The sequence below is a fragment of the Panthera leo genome, chromosome A1 (genome assembly GCF_018350215.1).
Source record: "Panthera leo isolate Ple1 chromosome A1, P.leo_Ple1_pat1.1, whole genome shotgun sequence".
In the NCBI taxonomy this organism is placed as follows: Eukaryota; Metazoa; Chordata; class Mammalia; order Carnivora; family Felidae; genus Panthera; species Panthera leo.
Window position 1 is genome coordinate 213,879,125 of NC_056679.1, and position 22,119 is coordinate 213,901,243.

General features: G+C 39.7%; 1 protein-coding gene across 4 annotated transcripts in view; it reads right to left on the reverse strand.

Annotated features, from left to right (window-relative positions):
* Nucleotides 1-20,182, reverse strand: part of CDH6 (cadherin 6) — a 73,800-nt gene extending 53,618 nt beyond the window's left edge. The window contains exons 1-3 of one of the 4 annotated variants that reach the window (XM_042952739.1): nucleotides 19,882-20,182; nucleotides 18,880-19,127; nucleotides 18,680-18,795 (exon numbers count right to left, since the gene is read on the reverse strand). The gene's annotated coding sequence lies outside the window, so the exon portion shown is untranslated. Of the gene's footprint in view, nucleotides 1-16,579; nucleotides 16,656-18,679; nucleotides 18,796-18,879; nucleotides 19,128-19,881 lie in introns of those variants that run through there. The other 3 variants (XM_042952743.1, XM_042952753.1, XM_042952740.1) reach the window with 3 other exon arrangements.
* Nucleotides 20,183-22,119: the final 1,937 nt, after the last annotated feature.

Genomic DNA, 22,119 nt, shown 5'->3' on the forward strand with positions numbered 1-22,119 from the left:
TGCTTAGTTGGTAATGAGCTTTTAAAGTGATGCAAATTTAAGCAGTGTTTGCAAGTATGCTAGAACATCTAGTTTTGCTCTAACCCAGCTCTTTTTGTATCAACTTGGCAGGGTGTGCCCTTGTTAAAAACTCAATATGCAAAATTACTAAAATTACTATGATCCGCTCATATTTAGTGTTAGCTTTTTAGAGGGATAGACTTCTGTGTGAAATTCATAGTTTAAAAAAACTCCAACAAACTGAACTGTTGAATATATAACTTAGCATTCTCATTTAATACTTTGTAATAGGCAAGATTGCATGGTGGTTAAGATTATCAATGCTGGAGCCAGATTGCCTGGGTTTAAATCCAGACCCTGTCCATTAGTTGCTGTGAACTTGGGAAAATGCTTAATCTCATCTGTACCTTAGTTTCTTCTTTGTAAATGGGGATAATTACAGTAACTACCTCATAGTGTGTTGTAAGGATTAAGTCATTCCATGCAAAGCACTTCTAACAGCGCGTGGCGCTTAATAAGGTCTTAATAAGTATCAACTGCTATTATTATTATTACTGTTGTTATTACTATTGTTATTGTTACCATGATGCATTGCATATTAAGAATCCATCTATAGCACACTGCAAAAGTCTGCAAAAGATAGCATGGTTCCCTCTTATGCTTGAATATTTTTTAATTTTTCTAGAAGCACTTCCGAGCAAGTCAAATTCTTTTTTTTAGTCAAATTATTTTAAAATTAAAAAAATAGAACGTCTTTAAAAATCAAAAGCACACCATTTGCTAATCATTTTCCTCTGTGTAGACTTCAATTCAGGATTTCATAGTAATAGTATAAAAACAGAGAGGGTGGGAGCTTTATGCCCACTGACTGCATGAAGAATGTGGGCAAAAAGGAAAGTTCACTGGAGGATGGACTCATTCATGGAATCTGTGCTTTTTTCCCCCCTTTCCATTAAAATTTTTTTTAATGTTCATTTTTGAGAGAGACAGAGAGAGCACCTAAGTCTGATGCTCAACCGACTGAGCCATCCAGGTGCCCTTTCTTTCCATTTTGTTGTGTTAAGGTTTTGAAAGTCATCTTTATTCAGGTGGAAAAAATCAGAACCCAGTTTCAACGTAGTAATTTTGCCCTTGTAAAAATGATACCGGACAAACATGTCTTTGTGTAATTTATGTGCTATTTTTATTCTAACGTTATACTGGATAAGAATATGATAAAGTTTAAATGAGTGATATGTATATATTTTAGATTTTACTTAATTAAAAAATATGAAATAAAAACATATTCCAAGCATACTCTTAGATTCAAAAAACAGGATTCTTAGGATGCGGAATTGCCATAGGTCAAGGAGGGAAAAGCCCAGTGTAGCACAACTTTGAGAAATATGGGAAAGTTGCTGACTTGTAAGCAGTCAAAATACAGGAGTACCACATGGCAAGTAGTAATCAGCTATGCAGGCTCGTTTTGTAGATGTCAAGAAGTAAACCAAAAAGATAAAGAGTTAGGGCATGCATAGACACTGAATTTTAAAATAGGAGGCAGGCATGGTATTCAGTCAGGAAAGAATCAGAAGGTTAGAGCGCGAGAGAGCAAACAATGCAAAACAACGTAGAGATTGTACCTTTTTGCCCCCATCCCCTCATGGCACTAAGAGCAAATCAGTTAGAAATATCAAAAACTCTATAAAAACAAGACTTGAGCTGCCTAATTGCAGCTTAATGGCAGCTTAGCAATGGACTTAAAAGATTACTTGATAGACTGCGTCTCTACTTTTTATTTTCTTTTTGCTGGGATCTGGGTTTTTTGGGGGGGATTTTCTGTTTCTTATAGGCCATCATTTGTACGCTCTGAAATGTGATATGCGAAAGTGGTTGATCCGGAAAAATAGTTTGAGTCATTGCAGAAGCCCTTTCTTAGCGATGTGTAGAAGGTAATTAAGATGTTTATGGATAGGGGCACCTGGGTGGCTCAGTCAGTGGCCTGTCTGACTCTTGATTTCGGCTCAAGTCATGATCCCAGGGTTGTGCGATCGAGCTTCACGTCTGGCTCCATGCTGAGCATGGAACCTGCTTAAGATTCTCTCTCTCTCTCTCTCTCTCTCTCTCTCAACCTCCCTCCCTTCCTCCCTCCCTCCCTACCTCCCTCCATCTCTCTCTCTCCCTCCCTCTGTCCCTCTCCCTGCTTTCTCTCTCAAAGATAAAAAAAAATTAAAAAAAGATGTTTATGGATAGTGGGGCAAGGCCCACACAGCATTGATAATTGCATATGTTGTAACTTAATTTGCCTGGCAGCCAGTATGCATATACATTCAATCTTCACGCGAGTACGTAGCCAAGTCCAGCTTTTATTTAATGAAAGCCATTTAGGAGGAGCCTAGAACTCATTAATTCACGAGCTACCAGTTTAGAATATGTGATAATTAATGCACAAGCTCGGCTAAAGTTTTCCTTTGATTTGCAAAACCTTTTTCCCTAGATTATTGGAAATTAATAATGTAAAAATATTTCATAGGGATATATAGAATGAGAAGATAAACTACAGTGTCTTCAAGTTCCCTAGAGTCCTTTGGAATCACCTTCTATTTGCAAATCATTAATATGCTAATTAAAAACTTCTCTATTGATTGAATTGCTTCTCTGGTGACTTATGTTTGATAACAGTCTGAATGTCTCAACTGTGTTATCTGGTTTTGAGATACTGATTTTATTATGCTATTTACAAACAAATAAGTAAATATTAAACAGGCTTAAAAGCAATATAATTACTTTAAAGTTTTAGAATTCAGACTCAGCATACATTTGTTCTATTATTGTTGATTAATTCTAATCAGTGCAATATTACTATAATGCTACCTAGGCTTACAAATTAAACCAAGCACGTTCATTCTTTGGTATGCAGAGCCTTAACCTGGGCACTAAAAACATAGGAAGCATTCAATAAAACAACATTCTTAATATACTTTAACCATTTACCATAGTGAGAGAATATTTTAAAATCTGGTAGGAAACCGTTTCTTTGTTTTTTTTTTTAATTTTTTTTAACGTTTTTTTATTTATTTTTGAGACAGAGAGAGACAGAGCATGAACGGGGGAGGGGCAGAGAGAGAGGGAGACACAGAATCGGAAGCAGGCTCCAGGCTCTGAGCCATCAGCCCAGAGCCCGACGCGGGGCTTGAACTCACTGACCATGAGATCGTGACCTGAGCTGAAGTCGGAGCTTAACCGACTGAGCCACCCAGGCGCCCCGGAAACCGTTTCTTTGAATAAATAGTGTTGCATATAAATGCTGTAGCATGATATTTTGCATTGATGCTGCTTACAAAAAACACTTCTGAAAATATTGTCTATACATGAGTCATCCTAACCCATTGGCAGAACCCATTAGCAATGCTTTGGCATATGTATTATAAATCCCTCACTAAGTTCTGGTACATTTTCTCACCTTAGATCATTAATGAAGTAGAAAACGACTGGTTATTTACAACTACTTAACATTTCTCCTGACTCTATTGTATTCCAACTCTGAGCGTGAAATTGCTCTAGTCCCACAAAGCCTTTGGGTGCAGTGGGGGTGAAGATGGTATTTGTTCCATTAAAACCTAGCAAATTTAAGAAACAGAACTGTGATATCAGGATAAACCAAACAGAGGGCAGCCCGTGCCTTTCTTCAAGTAAATCTTTAAAAACATCCATGTTCTTTATTCTGAGAGAGGAGCTTTACAACCAATTAAGTTTTTTCAAGATCAATTATCCGCTCTCCCAAGAAACTTTGTTTTGAATAAGTTGCCTCCTGCTGTGCATAAAAAGTCTACAGTACATGGCTGATCCTCTAGAAGTGGTGGCATAAGGATAGAACCAATTTAAAATTTTTGGTAGAGATTTCACATGAAGTCTTCATTTCTAAACTTCCATTTCATTTTTCTGTAAATGTCAAAGTCACTGTTGAGTAAAATTGGTTCTGTTTCATGTGTGTAATGAACTCCACTGAAATGTGTCAAACAGCTTTGGCACCTCTCATCACGTAGCATTTCTCTTGTGCCAATGAATCATCATGGCAACAGCCATCAAATGATGCCTGTTTTTTTTTGTAAATGTTTATATTTGTGGATAATATGCCAATCTGTTTGCAAACTGATGTATTTCCAGATGAAGCTATTTTAACAGTATTACCCTCGTTCTAAAATCACATTCCACACATTGCATTAATGAAGATAAAATCAAATGTGTTACAGCACATAAAATGGTGTTTCGTGTGTAGTTGAGGCTCAAGGAATATTTGTTGATGTGAAATACTCATTTGGGACAAGAAACCCCCAAAAGCACGAATCAGAGGATAAAGACGAAGTTCTTTTTCCACATGGGGAAAGAATTCCAACCTATTTTATCATGAGAGAAAGTTATCAGGGTATGGTTAGGAACGGACTCTGGCACACCACACATCTGGATTAGAAGCTCAGCCCTACTCAACACTGGCTGGGGATCAACACGTGTCTCAATTTCTTTAACTATAACATGGGACAATTTTAACAGTACCTACCCCATAGGATGCCTGTGAGGATAAAATGAATGAATTCATGTGAGGTGTTAACAGTAAGATGGCCATAATTACCTAAGCTGTGAAAAAAAAAAAATCTCAGCAGAGGACACACATAGGCTATACCAGGAGCAGAGTTTTGCCTCTTGTGTATTTCTTGTTTGCAATTGAACAGTTAAACCAAAATCAGCCACCAATCTTTAAAGATCAGTGCATGCTCATTTCTGGATTAAGTTGATATCAGGAGTTCTGGTGACATTTTTATTTCTGGAGTGGACGGAGCTCCCTTCCCAAGCATGGCAGGTGCTTTCCCACCAATCCTTAATGACGCTGTTCAATTGCTTGTTTCATTCCTTTATGCATGTTGCCTGGCTCCTGAGGGTGTCTGGGCTTGTAGATGTTGTCTTTTCCCAAAAGATTTACTCAGGCAAACAAAGGAAAAGAGAAAGCATTTTACACCTTTAATTAGATATTCATAGCATGAATTTTAAACAACTTCTGTAGCAAACTATATGTCTAGGTTGCAGAAATGTATGAAAGACTTGATTTCATATTACTCCTTGCTTGTAAGTTAGGCTCTTTGGGAGCTACATTAATTCTTCTGGATGCATAGCCATTTAAGACAATGAAGCTTGAATAAGACTGCAAGATGTCAAAACCCACTTGTACATTAGTGTGAATGATTTCAATGAGTTTGCTCTTCTTTTTCAATAGCTCAATGAGAGGGCAGGCTGAGAGTATTGGCTGGGAGCTGGGGCCGGCTGGAGACAAGGGTTTCTTAGTAGGTGTAAGGAGTTCAGGGCAGATTTAAATTTATTGAATTGTAAAAGCAGGAGTCACATGGTTGGGTTTATCATTAAGTCGTTACGAAACTTGGCACATCACAGATGATTCTAAAGGCTCATACTGCTGCAAAGTGTCATGAGGAGTGGAGATGTTGTATTTAATTTTTCCTGATATTATATCTAAGCCTTTCATCAATTACATGAAGTCTAATAAATAGTAATACTAGTTAAATCTGCTGTGTTCCATCCCTGACCTTATTATCTGAAGGTACTATGCTACCATAGACATGTTTTAATTTAGCCCTCATGCCCATTCTGTGAGGTGGATAATCTTATAATTTCTGCTGATGAGAAACTAAAGCTTGGAGAAGTTGAGTAACTTGTCCAAAGTGATGCCATGGGTGTGTAATAAAGCCAGATCCTGACCTTGGCACCAGAGTCCTTGCTCTGAACACACCTTGAGGAGTCACAGCTCATGATAAGTGCTCAGTATGGTTGTGACTTTAGAATGGAGTCTTCATGACTTCCCTAAAATTGTAACAGCCATACAGGTTCCTAGAGGTAAAAATAGTCATCACTAAGTACATAAGCTAAATAAGAACAGCAAAGGTTTGCTCTGTGCCAGGTAATGGAATAAATGCTCTATAAACATGTAAGTCTTTTTTTTTAATGTTTATTTATTTTTGAGAGAGAGACACACAGAGAGAGAGAGAGAGATGGAGTGTGAGCGGGGGAGGTGCAGAGACAGAGACAGACACAGAATCTGAAGCAGGCTCCAGGCTCTGAGCTGTCAGCGCAGAGCCTGACACAGGGATCAAACTCACGGACTGCAAGATCATGACCTGGGCCAGAGTTGGATGCTCAACCGACTGAGCCACCCAGGTGCCCCTAAAGATGTAATTCTTTAAAAACATTTTAAAAAAAAATTTTTTTTAACGTTTATTTATTTTTGAGACAGAGAGAGACAGAGCATGAATGGGGGAGGGGCAGAGAGAGAGGGAGACACAGAATTGGAAGCAGGCTCCAGGCTCCGAGCCATCAGCCCAGAGCCCAACGCGGGGCTCGAACTCACGGACCGCGAGATCGTGACCTGAGCTGAAGTCGGACACCCAACCGACTGAGCCACCCAGGCGACCCAAGATGTAATTCTTAAACAAGAATCCTTTGAGATGGAGACTATCATCCTTACCCTCTGCTTCAGAGATGAGAAACACAGGTTTCGAGGGACTGGATCCTTTGCCCAAGGATGCACAGCCAGTGGTTGGCAGAAGCTGGCTAAAACCCAGCTAATCTAGAGGCTCCTTCTTAACTATAACATTCATTGTCTCATTTGTAGTTTGCTCATGGAGACAGCATCTAGGTTTTACTTACCCTCATTTCAGACAAAATTTGAACAAATTTATCACCAGGTTTCTAAATCCCCAGCAAATTAAAGAGATTGGTCTAAGGAGCGCTGGAGGCTGGAGTACCAATTTTAGTAGGAGGCGATGGCTGAGGGGGGCAGAGAGAATGGCTACAAATGGCCAGCAGAAGAACTAAAGACAAAGGATGGAGTCAGGGGCTGGTCTGGGGAAGTAGTGATGCTCTGTGTTCCTATGCCAAGAACAGTGCCTGTGCAGAGTGACAGCGGATAAGCATTTGTAAAATAAGTGTGTGTATGGATGAATGCACAGGCGACTGAGTGTAAGAATGACTAGTGCCTGAATTAATGACAGGATGACTCATGGGCATGAGGATGAACATATGAATTCTTAGCAGCACTTGAGGGTACTATGATGTTGCAAATCTAGCAATGAATATTCATAACGATGACCTGGAATCATTAAGAAAAGGTCCAAGTCTCTTGAATGCTGGAGAAGTCATGGATATGTACAATAAATCTAAGTACGACGACTATCAAAAGTTGTTATGGTGGTGTTTAGGAGAGCTGGGTTTTAGGTACCACTTTGTTTCTGTCTTTCTCTTCCCATTTCATCTCAGACAAGCTTCTCTATCTCTCTGAGCTTATGTATGAAATTAGGGCTGGAGTGCTATTACCAGGGAGAGCATAGCATCGTGGTTGGAAGCACAATCCAGCAAGTTCACCCATTTGTATCCCAGCATCACTACTCATTAGTCTTGAGGAGTTGTCGAGTGGCTTGACATGATGTGCTTCAGTTTTCTCATCTTCAGATTGGGAATAGTAAACTTTGGGGTCTTGGTGGAGGGACTTGATAAATAAAACCTGGTTTCTCTTTCAAAGAAATTTTCAAAGAAATTAAGAAATAAAATGAAGAAGCGTGGGGCAGCTGGGTGGCTCAGTCAGTTAAGCGTCAGACTCAGACTCTTTAAAAAAATTATTTATTTATTTATTTTTGAGAGAGACAGAGACAGAGAGTGCATGTGTGTGGGAGGGGGTCAGCGGGGAGGGAAGGGGCAGAAAGGATCCCAAGCAGGCTCTACACTGTCAGCGCAGTCTGATGCAAATCTTGAACTCACAAACTATGAGATCATGACCTGAGCCAAAATCAAGAGTTTGCTTAACAAACTGAGCCACCCAGGCGCCCCTAAGCATCAGACTCTTAGTTTCCCCTAAGGCCATGACTTTATGTTTCATGAGATGGAGCCCCTTGTTGGGTTCTCTTCTGCCCCCCCAGCATGGAGCCTGCTTTGGATTCTCTCCCTCTCTCTCTGCCCTTCCCCTGCCTGCAGTCGCTCTCAAAATAAATGAACCTTGAAACAAAGAAGTGTTAGAAGGAGACTAAGCTATCACATTTATTACTAAAATAATAAAAGGCAGATTGGAAAGGTAGCTTAGTGTGACAGCCGAGCAGGCTTGCTAAGTAAACCCCAGCATTAGTCAGAGGCCCCCTGGAGTCAGGGTTGCATTTCGCTTTGTCTTTTACAAAAGCCACGGAGCAGGCTCTGATTCTACATGCAGCACCAGAGAGAATGACTTCCTGGTCCCACTTCTGGACAGCTAAGGTACAGAACCTGGATGTCTGAAGAAATGATCCCAAGGAATCTGTTTTCATACTCAATAATTTAAAAAGATCATTAGATGGGGCGCCCGGGTGGTTCAGTCGGTTGAGCACCAGACTTTCAGTTCAGGTCATGATCTCACCGTTCATTGGTTGGAGCCCCCACGTCAAGCTCTGTGCTGACAGCTCAGAGCCTGGAGCCTGCTTTGGATTCTGTGTCTCCCTCTCTCTCTGCCCCTCCCCTACTCATGCTCTGTCTGTCTGTCTCTCTCTCAAAGATGAATAAATGTTAAAAAAATTAAAAAAATTAAAAAAGATCATTAGAGACATCTGTGATCTTGAGAGCCACTAAGTCATGTATTAATTACCAACAATTCTTGTATTCATAACTTTGCTTTTTGGAGTTGTTTACAGCATCACTAAAAGGAAAATGTATGAATAATTTACAGATGGGGAGTTTGAAGCTTCCCTTAAAATATCTTTCACTTCAGGTCAATCAATGCGTTCTAGGCAAAATGAATTCTTTTCCATCTTTCTTCATCTTTCCGACTACACACACACACACACACACACACACACACACACACACGAGGTGGGGGGCGAGAGAGAGCGAGTGAGCAAGCAAAAGGGATAATTATCTAGATGTTTTTATGTGCTTTGGACATTTGCCGGTTAGCACTGAAAACTACATGCTATTCTCACCCAAAAGGGTAGCACTATTTATAGCTGTGTAGCTCTTTATACCAAGTTTTAATGGGAAAAAATAATCGAACCCCCACTTGATGTTTGGATAGCTTCATTCATTCAATGTGTTTTATGTAACATTTTATCTGCAGAGGATTCATAACCTAAATTAGATGCTTCTCATAATATCCTGGTGTAATAACTTAGAAGACATTTAATTGAATAAATACTGTGTAACAACGTAAAGGGGTACTGCAACATTTAAAGATTTATTCCCTGAGACGTACTAAAGTTGAAGGAGGTCTGTGCAGGTAGTGGCATCTTAACTAATCCAGGCTAATGTTAACTGACCATCAAATTAAACCTTCACAGACAGGAAGACAATGTGCTTCAATGGGTTGCTGGATGTTTTATCAATTTTGATTGCCTTCATTTAAAAACTTTAATTAGAACCTCTGTTTACTTGAGTCAAATTGTGCATAAAATATCATGCAAAACATTTTAAGAGGGAATTTTAATTATACCACTAAAGAAATGCCCTTGTTCAATGTTTACTAAACACTTGCCAGAACAAGTTAATTAATACATGTTTAAATAAGTGAAAGAAAAGGAAGGGAAACAAAAAAAAATCACGTTCATCTTTTGTCAAGTTTTACTGCAGTTGTCAAAGAAGTTCAATTTCTAATTTAACGACTGTGCTGTTACAGTGTACATGTGTAATTATAAACAATGGGGCACCGGAACACAATGACGGCCAGCGGAAAGCTAATTCCCACTGGAAGTTGTTGTTCAAAATAATTGTGCGTTGTTACTTGATGTTCTGCAGTCATCAAATCAAGCACTTTGTAGTGCTCATTCATCTATTTATTTATTCCATGGTAGAAGATTGGAATGTTCAGTTGGCATCTAATATGGACTTTTAATTGTTTAAAGCTACAGAAAAATGCTTTTTAATAGAAAAAGCATAATGTGTAGACAAAAAAAAATTTGATGATGTTGAATTTTTAGTTCTCATTTTAATATGCCACCAACTTTTTGACTTAATTTTTTTTTTAGAATCCTAATTTTTCTCATGTATGAATGTAAACCATGATTGGCTATGTTAGTAAAGATTGATATTGGTAAACATTTGATAATTTACTAGAAAAGCAAAATGAAATCAATGTTTCTTGGATATACCCTATCTCAGTAGCTTTATGAAAAATTGGAAGAAAAAGTACCCAAATTAACTTAGAAATCTTCTGGAGAAAGAAAATGCACATATCCCATTAATGATCTCTACCATAATTAAGAAGCCTATTCTCTTACATAGCATAACCCACACAGTCCTATTGTAGTTTACTCCACTAGTGTTGAAACTGATCACCAAATTTCTCAAATCCTGTAAGAAGCCACAACCTGTGCTGGTTTGGGAAGTGACAGTGACTTAGGAGCAGGTCTCCCTTGGGTGTCCTACTTGAGGTTCCACTGATGGGCATGGCCAGGCCCATCAAGACAGTTAAATTAAGCCTCAACGGGATTGTTATAAAAATTACATATGATACAGTATGTAGAACACTCACCATGTTGCCGTGTAAACAGGCACTGAATATGAGTAGTATCCTTTTTGGTAAGCTCATTCATTGCTTACAAAGAACTGATCTTATGCAGTGCAAGAATAGTACATATGAACAATCTGCAGTCTTTGGGCCACTTAGTAAAAAACATGAAGTCAAAATATCATAAAAGGCAGCCTACTTAAAAAACAAAACAAAAAGTGTTTTCTTCTATATATTATTTTTCTTTAAAAAATTTTAAAAATATTTATTTATTTTTGAGAGAGACAGACAGAGCATGAGCAGGGGGGGGGAAGAGAGAGAGAGAGGGAGATACAGAATCCAGGTGGGCTGCAGGCTATGAGCTGTCAGCACAGACCCCGATGCGGGGCTCAAACCCAGGAACCACAAGATCATGACTTGAATTGAAGTCCGATGCTCAACTGACTGAGCCACCCAGACAACCCTCTTTAAAAATTTTTTTAATGTTTATTTTTGAGAGAGAGAGGGAGAGAGAGAGAGAAATGGGCAGAGAGGGAGACACAGAATCTGAAGCAGGCTCCAGGCTCTGAGCTGTCAGCACAGAGCCCAGTGCAGGGCTCAAAACCATGAACAGCAACATCATGACCTAAGCCAAAGTCGGATGCTTAACTGACTGAGCCACCCAGGCGCCCTCCGACATCCCTCTTTTAAAGAAGAAAACTTTATATCTAGAAAAAAGCATGTTTGATACTTAAGCATGCCACTGACTTGCTCTGTAATTTCAGCTGGCAGGGGAAATAGAATTTCCTAATGAATTTTTCCTAATAAAATAAGAACCTGAAGTGCCAGCATGTTTGCACACCTACCAATTATGAAGTGAGTTTCCCAGGATATTAAAACTAAGCCAAAATATAATTTAGTCCTATAAACTACTGTCAAACTCAGCTGTAGTTACATTTGAAGGATCAGGAATTATTTGATTAGCAATTGATTAATGGGCTTTAATGTGACTGATTATTTTTTCCAAAACACAGAATTTCTTTGTAAAATGAGTATTTTTTCCTATGAAGAAAATATTATATGTACCTAATATATATGTATAGATATATATTTAAACACTGTAAAGGCATCTTTGAGAGTCAAGTGTTTCTGACATCCTAACCTTAGAAGATGTTGCAACTCTGTCACTGATACTTCAGATGACTGTAAATAAAAATCAGGTATCCGTAGTTATAAATACTCTGTTTCACATTTTCTTTAGCAACAGCAAAAAATTTCAATTAATTGAATCTCAGCCAACTACAAATAATGCCAGAAGTGCAATACTTGGTGTACCAGGTCATGGGCAACCATTAATTAAGATGCAAAGGATCAGCACTAAAGGCCCCCAATACCGGATTTTTGTCCCAGAATTTTTTTTTGATGGGTATGGACTGAAATATCTATAAAATGCACTTTCAGCTATATGGGAAAAGAGAGAATTGGGTACACTCTTTATTTTGCTTGCTCTGGAATTTTTGATAAAGTTCTGAAGTGTCATTTTTGAAAATGAAGATGAAAATAATCTTACTTAAGGATTTTTATTTATAGACTAGAAAAGCCCTTTAAATTCCATGTTATATTTATTTGTTTAAATCTTTATTTTGAGAGAGAGAGAGAGCATGAGCACACTCTGCATGTGAGCACCAGCAGGAGGAGGGGCAGAGAGTGAGGAGAGAGAGAATCCCAAGCAGTCTCCGTGCTGTCAGCACAGAGCCCTATACGGGGCTCAGTCTCACCAACCATGAGATCATGACCCGAGCCAAAGTCAAGAGTCAGGCACTTAACTGACTGAGCCACCTAGGCGTCCCCATGTTATCTTTATTCTAAAGGAACACCGATTCAATGATTTTCCATTGGAGAGATGGAGGGGAAGATGAAGATCTTTTTAAAAATGGTTAAAGCCACCAAATGTGAAATTTGTGAACTATGATGTACTGATTTAGAAATTTTTCCCCCAAATAACCCCCCAAAAGGCCAATAGTAATTATTTTCAAGAGACAATCCACAATCTTTCATAGTATCTAAATTTTGAAGGGCAGTATAATGGTGTGCATGCCCATGTGTGCGTGCCTGTGTGGGGTGTGTGTGTTTGTGTGTGTGTGTGTGTGTGTGTGTGTGTGTGTGTGTGTGTTGCTTTCCAGAATGTAGATATTTCTTCATGTTGCTTTATGGTAGTTGAGTTCAAACAAGAAGAATTCTCAGAAAAAGATCAGTACAACTTGTTAGCCTCCAATTTATCATCCACCTATCCAAGATTTAATGGTTGTGTTAACCCGGAGTCTCAAGAATAATTATAGTCTAAACCAAGTCCTTAAAGTAAGGAGATGAAAAGAACTGTATAAAGCGAAGGCTGTCATGAAATAGAAATTGCACAAGCAAGGGAACTTTCATCGTGTTGAGTAAGTACTTTACTATGGGATTCTTTTTTAAATTAAGGTGCCAGGTAAGTTGGATGAAAATAAAATATGTATGATTAGCAGGGAATACCTTGGCCCAGAGTAGTTGGATAGGAGTGGAAAAAGGACAGAGAGGTGGCTTTTTCCCCCCAAGTCATTACCAGCTTAGTTCACAGAAAAGTTATTTCAAATACTTTCTTTGAAAGACTGCTTTGAGGTCTGCTTTTAATTTGAACAGTTAAATATCATATTCATGCCAATGAATCTTTTTCCTCGTTTTAATATCATTAAGAAGAAAGCCTCCCAGGCCAGAGTGAATAGTGTAATTGCTTAAAAGAAGAAATATATAACATGCATATTTAATTCAAACCTTTAAAACAATTTCCTTATGTTGACTTGGCACCTTTGTTTATGTAAGACAGCCTTTTAGTTTTTTAAAAAACTAAACTACATAGTACCATATGGAAAAATCTCTAGAATAAGATTTTAGCAAAATACTCTTTCACAGCTCTTTCTCCGGTTGTATCTGTCTTCCCTGGTTATATCTGTTTAGGCTGCAGGTCAGTTTTATAGGATCTTTAAATTTTCTAATACAATTAGAGTAAGCCACGCTGTATAAATCTGAAAACCTCCTAAGAACAAGATAGGAGGTATCATGAAACTTAGGTCATAAATTCTACAAACAAGTGCTTTGAAATTTTCCATGTCTTGAAATGCTCCCACCAACTGAAGAATATTTGTTTTTGTGAAAACTTTCTAAAAAATAGAATGAATCGCCACATTTCATAGCTCAACAGATTGCTGTCTGCATGCACGACATTTCCTACTGCTTATAACTAAAGAGAAATGACTTTGGCACTTTATCTGTTTGATGAAAGACTGTTATTGCTATTGCCCTGTGAGACACCAAGCCACCTGCCACAGCATCCCTGGCTGTCTGAGGCAATCCTCTCCAGTTGGTGTGGGAATAGCAAACCAATATGTCACCGGATAGAAGTAGCCACATCATTCCAGCTAAGAGATTGGGCTTTGGAATCAGCCAGGTATAAGTTGAAATTTTTATTTACTTATATGACTTTGGACCTGTTAGGTAGCCTTTTAACGTTTTAGCCTTTTCACTTTTAAACTGAGGATGGTCATACTTAGGTCCCGGGGTATTAATGTGGAGATTGAATGACAGGGTGTACAGAGGGAGTAGATACATGATAGCTATTACTAGGTCATATTTTGGTGAAGGTCTGAGGGAGTGAAAGCTTTGGAGATGTTTTTCTTTTCCATCATAACTTTCAGATATGGTGGCTCACTGCCCCTCAAACTTTTCTGCGGAAATGTACTGAATAAAGATCCCTCAGAGGTATGAGAGCAGGACCGAATGGGTGAAATTTATTAAAGCCTTCAATTTTAAACATTTCAGCATATTTTGTATTCTACTCAATAATAGATCTAAATTGTTTTATTACTCATTTTTGCCCCTCAAATCTTGTAAATCTGATGCTCTGGTGTTACCTTCACACTGTGGCTTTGCCTGGCCTCTGGTACCTGTGGGGCATAAGAATGGCCAGCTTGGGGCCCACTGCAGAAAAACCAGACGATTCAGATTTCCATTAACTCTGCTTCCTAGTGCCCTTGTGCTGATGGTAGGCAGAGCTTTCTTTCTCTGACCACTCCATCTCATTCCAAAATGAAACATAGTCAGGGTAGGTATTCTCTTATGGATTATCCTTGCCATTTTAATTAAAAATGTTGGCTGATTTGGCTGAGAAATAGGGTGCAATGGGGAAGGGGAAGGGGATTGAGAGAAAAAAAATTTATTTCTTAGTGAAAAAAATTAAGTAAAATATATTAAATGGTAAAACATATGCCACTTTATGTTGGCCCTTCCCCATCCCTATGTTGGTGTCCTTTAAGAAAATGTTAAGATAGCCTTAGAATCAGGAGGGTTGCTTAAAGATTATGGTATATGCTCAGTAGGGGTTGAATTTCATTCTATAAGTCTTGGGAAAACTTGCGGGTAATTTTGCAGATTAAGTGGGGAGGAAGATAATAACATGCTTTGGGTGACTTGCTATGTAGACAACTGGGTCTCAGCTGAGGCTAAATAACATTTCTTGTAAGTAAAAATTCAAGATAATAATAAATCAATACAATAAATAAACAAATAAATAACAATAATGTTGCAGAAATAAATAATTTCATGATATAAATAATAAAATAGTTGTATTAGTTCTCAGCCTTCTGTCACTCTGATAGGTTAAACAACTATCTAAGTCTTTTTTCTCTTTTTCAAGTTTTTATTTAAATTCCAGTTAGTTATCATACAGTGTAATATTAGTTTCAGGTGTAGAATTTAGTGATTCATCACTTACATACAACACCCAGTACTCATCACAAGTGCCCTCCTTAATGCCCATCACCCGTTTGGCCCACATGTGAGTGAGTCTGTTTCTTGGTTTGCCTTTCCTTTTCCCCCCCATGTTCATCTGTTTTGTTTCTTAAATTCCACATGTGAGTGAAATCATATGGTATTTGTCTTTCTCTGACCACTTAGCGTTATATTCTCTAGCTCCATCCATGTTGTTGCAAATGGCAAGATTTCATTCTTTTTTATGGATGAGTAATATTCCTCTGTGTGTGTGTGTGTGTGTGTGTGTGTGTGTGTGTGTATCACATCTTCTTTATCCATTCATCTGTTAATGGACATTTGGGCTCATTCCGTAAATTGGCTGTTGTCAACAAAACTAAAAGGCCACCTATGGAGTGGGAGAGGATATTTGCACATGACATATCTGACAAAGGGTTAGTATCCAAAATATATAAAGAACTTATAAAACTGAACATCCAAAGAACAAATAATCCAGTTAAAAAATGGGCAGAAAACATGAAAAGACATTTTTACAAAGAAGACATACAGATGGCCAACAGATATATTAAAAGATGCTCAACATCACTGGGCATCAGGGAAGTACAAGTCAAAAGTACAATGAGATATCACCTCATACCTGTCAAAATGTCTAAAATTGACAACACAAGAAAAAACAGGTGTTGGTGAGGATATGGAGAAAGGGGAACCCTCTTGCATTGTTGATGGGAATGCAAACTGGTGCAGCCACTCTGGAAAATAGTATGGAGGTTCCTCAAAAGGTTAAAAATAGAACTACCTTACTATCCAGCAATTGCACTACTAGGTATTTACCCAAAGGATACAAAAATATTAATTCAAAGGGATACATATGCCCCAATGTTGAAAACAATTATCCAACTTAAAAATAAAACCCCATAGAGTCTGTCCTCTGTTCACCATCAGCCTTTGCAACCCTTTGTGCTGGGAAACATAGGTTGAAGAAATTAAAGGGATAATTGTGGTACTTGTTAACATTTCATCCTGGTCAAAGGCCCATAAGGTAGATAGAGGGAAGAAGAGAGAGAGGGAAAAAGAGGGAGATTAAGAGCAAACTCTGTGATGGTCCCCTAATAATTGGGGAAAGGATGGAAATCAAATCTAAACTTATCTCCCACTGTTTGTTTACATTTTATGCAATGAAAGTAATATATACTTGTTGGGGCCCATGACATATTTGGCCTTTATTACTTCATAGATGGGCTAGTTATTGTCTCAATTCTGTGTCATACATGTGTGATGATCAAAACAAACTTGTCTTACTGTAAATCTTCCCTTCTCAGCTGGGGCTTGCTTCCTGCTAGAAGTACGTGGTGGAGAAAGGGACAGGGTTTTGCTGTTCCCACTCTCCCCGTCCTGAGGCCCCAATTCATTAGCTTCAGTGCCTGCCTCCTGTCAACATTGAAGTTGTTAGCAGGGAGGAAGGGTAAGGTAATGGGACAGTACTTTATGCTTTCTAGGCCTGTCAAATTGTTCAAGCTGATGTTTCCGTGTGGCTCAAGTATATTATTAAAATGGACTTTCCTATCTTGGGGCACTTTGATGGGCTACTGAGAGATTTCTTACTTCTGGCCCCTCTTCTACAGCCCCCTTGCTCCAGGCTTATATGGTCTACTCAGGATGGCCTAAGAGGACTATTCACGGCATCTGGACACTTTTATATTCTTCATGCTGAGGTCACCTTGCTCCCCCAGGAGGCTCTATTGTATAGAGCCTGATGACCACCCCTCCTCCACTGGTTCTTTTCCCTTTGGCCTACATGTGTTCCCAGGAAACACTCACATACATATCCCTACACACTCCTTGGAATGCCCCAGGTCTCTTGCCCAAATAGTGAGGTAGTCCCTCTCTCAGACCCCAGTTGACAGCCTGCTCTCCCTGTGTCCAGCGTGAGCCAGGAACTGGCCCCCTTTGTGTCGCCCAGCTGCAGGGGCACCTCTCACAACAATCTGGGTGGTCCCGTGGATGTCTCTCTTAATACTGAAGTCTCTCTTGATTAGGTTTAGGATGGGAAGGTGGCAGACCCTCCTACAAAGGAGGGTGGCGATTCGGTTATGACAGAGCCTGCCAGTAATCTCCCCTTGAAATCCTCACTCTGATCCCCTTTTATTTTCTCCGCCTGGTGAGGCTGGCCTTCGTGCCATTTATGAATTCAGCACCTGATGGGAGTTGAACCCACATCCTTGTTGCCCATGCTATCTTGGTAACTGAGTTTTAACTGGGTTAAGGAGAGTCTTCTTCCTTACTATACACAAATCTGGCTTAATTCAATTAGGTAAAATAAGCAAACTCCCCATGATAACTAAATTTAAAAATATAGAAGCATGTCATCAAAATTAAGTCACTGCAACACATTTAACTTCTCTGGCAGGTAATTGGGCACTTAGAGTTTGATTTGACCATAAAAACAAGTCTGCACAAAATCAGTCTGAAACTGTCATAAAAAGAAATGAACTTTAAGACTGTATCAAATTCACATCGTGAGCTTTTTCCTCGAAAAGCGATATTTATAGGCTTGGTGCCAACCCTGTAAATGCAATCTGAAGCAAACATTTCCTTTGCACATTTTCATGAGATGCCTTTGATTATGTTGAACAGAGAGTGGATAAGATACTGGTTTGTTTTAAAGTTGTATAGCAGAGTTCCAGGTTTGAGCATGAGCTGTAGTTACCTCTGGGATTGCAACTGGTCTAGATGTGCCTGGCAGACTCTTGGGGGTCAGTCTGCCCAGAGTCTGTGAGCATGAGGCACCATGATGCCTCCCGGGAGAGAAATTGTCCTCAGGGAGGGAAGTGTCAAGTAGACAAGCTTGAACCTGTAATGAAGCCTCAGCCATCACATGGGAAGGACAATTCTGAGCACAGCATGATGCTGCCATTTGGATTTGTCCCCTTAGGGACTCAGGCCTGGATCTTACGGAGGAGGGGGCTGCAAAGAAACTGAAAGAGCTATTTTCACTAAAATCTTCTGAGACTGAAGATTCAGATGACCTGAATATTCCCAAACCCCAGTTGATCCCTGTGCCTTCCTGACTAGAAAAAGCAGCACCTCCTCTGTCTGTTAGACTGATATAATCTTGCTTAAAGACAGCCTAGTAACCCCAAATCTGGATAGTTACCCTGAAAGGGGATGACAGCTCTCCTCATGTCCCCACCTTACCAGGCATCACTGCCTCTAGACCTGTATCCAACAGTGGACCTCATTGGGCCTCCATGGGGCCAATTACAAAACCAGATCCAAGAGAAGAAGTTTCTCACAGAAAAGAACTGTAAGATTTTGAGGAATATGTGCTTGAATGGATTCTAAGGGTTTTATAGCAGGTAAGGAGGAACACAAGTTTAGATTGAGCATGTGTGCACTTACCAGGTATTCTTGGTTCTGTGTGTTTGGTTGGTTAACTCAAAAGTGGCTTCAGCCATTGCCAGTGTTGAAAGAAGTTCAGAGGCCAGAGATTCATTGGTATAATATAATAGAAGGAACTGAAAGATTTAGGGAGATAGGAAGTTGAAGTGGATATATTTTTTTACTATTCACCCACCTTAACTAGACAGCCTTCAAGCTACCTCTACGTGTCCCAGAGAATACTCCTTTCCTTCATATACTGAGAAAATATACCAGCATTCTTGCAAGGGGCCATGGGGTTGTTCTCTGTAGGCTGGTGATGAATGTGGTGATGCCACTATTAAAATGGACTTCTTAGTTGCCGTGGTGATTGTATGCTGCCAGGATGGTAGAGGCAAGGTGCAGTATATGGCTTCAAGAGACAAGGTGGGCATGGCATCATAATATACACTTCGGCCAGAGTGGTGACCTGTGGAAATCTTTGGTGGCAGCTACTGGATCGTAGAGATCTTAGGACTAAAATAGTCTGCTAAGGTCTTCCTTGATCTGTAGAGCCGTTAGACTCCAGATTTGGCAAGCAGACTCACCCCATATAGAGACCAAGCCTTTAACAAAATTCTAAGACTTGAGGCAATTCCTAGACCTAGTAACTGTGAATGAAGAAGAGGCTTGAAATCTTTGAGATCAGACTTTTTTCAGAACCCAGCCTTCCCTAAGGGTCTTGTAACTATTTACCAGAGTTACTGTGTACAAGGAAAGAGAGAGATCCCAAAGTCTTCACACTGTTAGTGGTGGCCTCTCTCTGAAATTCCACTGGGATGGTATTGCTTTTGGTTTACTCTGTTAGACAGAGGGATCTCCTTTGACTTCCACTTGACTCCTTCTATTACAATGCTCCCATTCCAGGAATCAGGGAGCTAATGTAGAGATTTAGTTCTTGAGTTTATCTGTTCCAACTACTGTTCCAACTATATACTCAGTAACTGAATTGTAGTGGGCATGTGGACACTGGCTTTGAGATGAAGTTAATCCTGGGGCCCAGATGCCACTGTGGTATACTGGTCACGATGGGTGTTTAATGGAAGTCAAGAGGAAAGTGGAATGTATTTTATACTTGATTATGGTGAACAGAGAGTGGATAAAATATTGGTTTGTTTTAAAGTGATGTAGCAGAGCTCCAGGTTTGAGCATGAGCATGGTATAAAATCCAAAACAGTTCTTACCACTCTGTAAGGAGGACTTGGAAACAACTTGGCTGCAGGTCAATTCTATCAGATCTCTTCCCTCCTGGAGTAGGCACTTACACTGGGTATAGATTTGCTTCCCCTGCATGCCATGATTCTGCTGCTACTGCCATCCATGGACTTAACATTGCCATATTTGCTGTCATCATAATAAGCCACCCAATATTGCTCTGAATAAGAAATTTCTTTTATTCCTATAAAAGGAATTCCTTAAAAAAGTCAAGCAATGGGTGAATGCCCATGGGATTTTCTGATGTTACCATTTACCCAATTATCCTGAATCAGCTGGCCTTAAAGAAGAGTGAGTTGGCCAACTGAAAACTCAGTTACAGATGCAATTGGGAGACATCATCGTGAGACCGCATCACTGTCCTCCATTATGCTCTAATCTAGTGAATAGCATATGGTGCAGTTTCTCCATAAATAGAATTCCTGGAGTAGAATGGCAGCTCTCATTATTACATCTAAATTTCACTTATAAATATTTTATTTCTCAATCTCACAGACTTGGGCTTTGCTGGTTTAAAGATCTCATGATGCAAAAAAAAAAAAAAAAATCGCCTCCACTAAGGGACATAACAATAGGTCCATTTAATTGAATGTTGGGACTGCCACCTGGTTATTGGGCTTTGCATGCCACTGGGCCAACAGGGAAATAAGATGTCACTGTGTTGTGGGATTCTGTCTGATTATTTGGGCGGGGGGGAGTTGGTGCTCTATAATAGGGGGTAAGAGGATCCCAGGTATTTTCTTAAGTGACAGTCTTGCCATGGAAGGTGGTAAAAGAAGTAAAAGGAGAGTGGAACAGCCCTATAGCAGAGACTGTGATATCACCAAAACACATTTCCTTTTTCCTCCTAGGTACAGGGCTATATTGTAGTTTCCAGCCTGCCTTGCATCTAGTAGTGAGCATGTGACTGGGATCTTTCAGTGGATTGTGAAGAAAGCATTATATACTACTTGCAGCCCTAGCCTGTGAAAACCTCTTGTGCAATCTTCTGTGTCCTCTTTCCTTTGAGGCTGAACGTTGAGAATTCCAGGGCTTTATAGCAGGGCAGAGCTATAAGATAGAAGGAGCCAGGCTATCAGAAGACATCATCGTCAGTCCAAGGACACTCTCTTTGGGCTTTATTTCAAAAAGGAATAAATGTCTTTTGGGTAAAACCACTGACAATTTCAGATTTATCTGTTACAGCAGCCGGCATTACCTCAACTAATTATAAACCCCTTTAAAGCATGATTGTCCCACGAGTCAATGGCACACTTAAAAAGAAAGTCTGACCACAGGACTTTATGCCTCTATTCTATTCAATAAGAATGCTCTCTGGATGAGGAGATCCAAACAGCAAGAGACCACAAAGAAATCTAAACACAAAGGTTGGAAAAGTTTGAGCCAGAGAGGATCTCTCACCCTAGGAAACTGCAGTTGGGGGGCCCTTGTTGGATGCCTGAAACACTCACACTTGTTTCTTTCTCATGGGAGAGCTTTATCTCAAATGTCTGCCACACAGCCAGTGTTGATGGTCAAGGGACACCATGGCCAGAAAGATAAGAGACACTTGCTTTGTCCATCTCTTTCATCTCTGCACTTGATGATGAGGATCGAGAACCAGAAGATTGGTGGTAATGAGGAGGAGGGAAATAGGTTGTCTCCCCTCCATGTTCTGGGCACTGCAGCCTAAATGCGATGAAGGCAGCGAGAGAGGTTGAGCTCAGACCTGCCATTGGAACATTCAACTGGACAGAACTAGCCTGGCCTATAAAACAGCAAGGCAACCAGAAAGTTATGGAATTTGCCCAAGATAAATAGGGTGGGGAAAAGAGATTCAACAGAGCATGTGAGAATGTAGCAACTGGAGGAATGGAAAACCATTTCATACTGTTCGACTCTGTTAAACAGAGGTTAGAGTGACACTATCGTCACAGGCTCTCTACGTTTCCCTCTATGTTGCCAGATGAGCATGGAGAATGATGAGAACGAATCCTAGCATTATGACTTATAATTGTGGGAGAAACAGTTTCATATTAGTAAACAAAAATTGCTGTGTTTTCTTCTTGGCAATTGGTGGGCTGTCTGAGAAGATGGAGGTTTTCATGAGGGAGGGGGGAAAGAGGAATTCTTGCTGGAGTTTCGTGGGATATAAGGTGGAGGTCTCATTTATTTAGCATTGTATTTTCTGCTCTAAAAGTGACCTAAATGATCTGGCTGTGCCCTAC